Source organism: Camellia sinensis, chromosome 2 (genome assembly GCF_055761805.1).
Source record: "Camellia sinensis isolate YWXY chromosome 2, ASM5576180v1, whole genome shotgun sequence".
Lineage (NCBI taxonomy): Eukaryota > Viridiplantae > Streptophyta > Magnoliopsida > Ericales > Theaceae > Camellia > Camellia sinensis.
In genome coordinates this window covers 139250204-139252516 of record NC_138962.1, presented here as the reverse complement: position 1 = coordinate 139252516, position 2313 = coordinate 139250204, and the positions used below count along the sequence as shown (strand labels likewise).

Below are 2313 nucleotides of genomic sequence, written 5' to 3'. Positions count from 1 at the left end.
GTCAAATTTTGTTCACTTTTTGTATTGCCACGTCATTCGGATAATTGAGTCGGAAGAATCGGGTCGGATAATATATAAAATTGTCATGTATGACAAACTCGAATCTGGGCCGTTAAAATAGTCAGAAAATCAAACAGCTAAGAAAGGCTTAAGCAGCGAATCAGAATAATCGTCCGGTAGATTCGACAAAAAAAAAAACAAAAAGTATAGTTCGTAGTCTCCTTTTTGAGGCCCTACGGCAAAGATATTAACCCGGGACACACAGAGAGGAGGAGAGAGAGAGTGTGTTTTTTTCTTTTAGACTCTAATCTAAGTTTGAGGAACTGTTAATCTTAAGGCTCACTTTTGATCCAAACGTCAGATTTGGATTGGCACGACACATATTTTGCTTGACATAGCAACGTCTCTCTCCTTGTGACTAGATGCATGCGTGCTCTACTACTGCTTGTGTGGTAATTCATCAACAACAAATAGGAGTTTTTTTTTTTTTTTGCCTTTCAAAGAATTTTAAGGCAGAAATGTTGCTAAAATTAAAGCCTAGGTAATTCTCTCTCTAGCAGCCCTCCAATAAGCACCTTTGGTAATTCTCTCTTTCTGTCTCTTGTGGGGTTTTCACTTTTATGTTTAATGTGGTGTTGCAGATTTGCCTTTTGGAGTAGCCGTGTGAATGACTTTATAAGGTTTCATAGCTTGGCTTAGTTAGGGGGCATAAACTAATTTGGAACCAAATATGGTCCTCGACCAAGGCTTTTTTTGTAGGACTATTTGTTTCACCATCAATTGTTTCCCAAGCAGCTTTGGACATTTCCCTTCTCTTTCTGTATCTGTATGTGTGTGTGTACATGTATATACCTAGACATATAGAACAAGATTTATATATATGTGTGTTAAAATTGCCTCCCGAATAACTGAACGGAACAAGGATACACAGTTACTGTTCGGTCCAGACAGAGGCACAAACTAAAGAGAGAGAGAAAGAATCTCTCAGCCTCTCTCCGAATAAGTTTGAGGGTAAGGAACTGTTACCTTTCTCTGTTCCTTTGTTAAATTGCTTCGGATATAAGTATAATAATTTTATTCTTATTGTATTTGTTATATTTATTTTCATTAAATTTATTTTTAATCAATTTTAAAGGCACTGTACACATTCAATATCAAAATTGTTTATACCTACACTATATGCATCATTGAGAAATGTATAGGTTGGACTGGCCAGTACTATAGTACTGTGATGGTAATTTATAGTAATGGAGCTTGTTGGAGTCCTTGCCATGAGCCTCTTAGGTCATGTACAGCCTTGACTCCAATTTTTACTGGTAGTGAAGTTATTTTGTTTGTTTTTTTTTGGTCCTGTTCTGGTTTTTCTTGTACCATCAGTTTCAGTTTTTTTTTTTTTTTTTTTCCTTTTTTGATTGTTTGTAACATTTGTACATCTGAGGTTCATTTTGTGTTTTTACAATAATTTAAACTGGTTGAATAATATTCTTTAGTTCAAGTGGTTAATATATCAATTTTTTGACAAATAAGTTTATTTTTGTGATTTTTTATATCTAAATTCTATTAATGACATGGTAGCTGCATTCGTGCTGATTGCATGTATAGTCCAGCCCACTTTTGTGTCCAAACGTGGTTTTCAGGATTGGCCATGGTACATAATCCAATCTCATGACCCTATCCCCTTGAACAAAAACAGCCTTTGTGTTTATATGAATATTTAAGTGGAGTTAAGTTGATAACAAACTTGTAGTAAAGTGGGGGTGAGTATTCATGTATCATGCAGATGACTTGGGTTCAATCCATGACGACGGTGTTATCATTTTTATATTTTTTTTACGTGGCAACATGAATCTGCACATGACTGGATGTGCTCTATTACTGCTTGTGACACAAATGTATTTCGTTGAACAACAAATAGGTTTTCGGCCTTCTCAATTATTTTTAAGCAGAAATGTCGCGCAACTTAAAAGTGTAGGTAATTCTCTTTGTAGCAGCTCCTCCGGTAAGGCCCTTTGTTTATTCTCTCTTTCTCTCTTTCACTCCCGCACAGGGTTTTCTTTATTCTGTTTTATGTGGTACCCTATGAAGCACGAATACTCCAAAAATGGTGTCGTACGAGTACTGGGTACTTACTGGGTGCGGGTATGCGTATCGGTACGGCAGTGTAGACCCGCCCTTGGGCCTCACTATAGTTCAGGAATCAAATTTTGTCACGGTTCTAAATCTTGAAGCAAAGAGTCCAAATCCTGCAAATCATTTTGAGAAAACAGATTTTTTTTTTAAAGAAGTGCCAAACATGGACTGCTTTGCCAGATA

At 36.4% G+C, this 2313-nt stretch overlaps 1 pseudogene; it reads left to right on the top strand.

Annotated features, from left to right (window-relative positions):
• The first annotated feature begins 688 nt into the window (after positions 1 to 688).
• On the top strand, positions 689 to 807 carry LOC114319463 (small nucleolar RNA U19; annotated as a pseudogene).
• Positions 808 to 2313: the final 1506 nt, after the last annotated feature.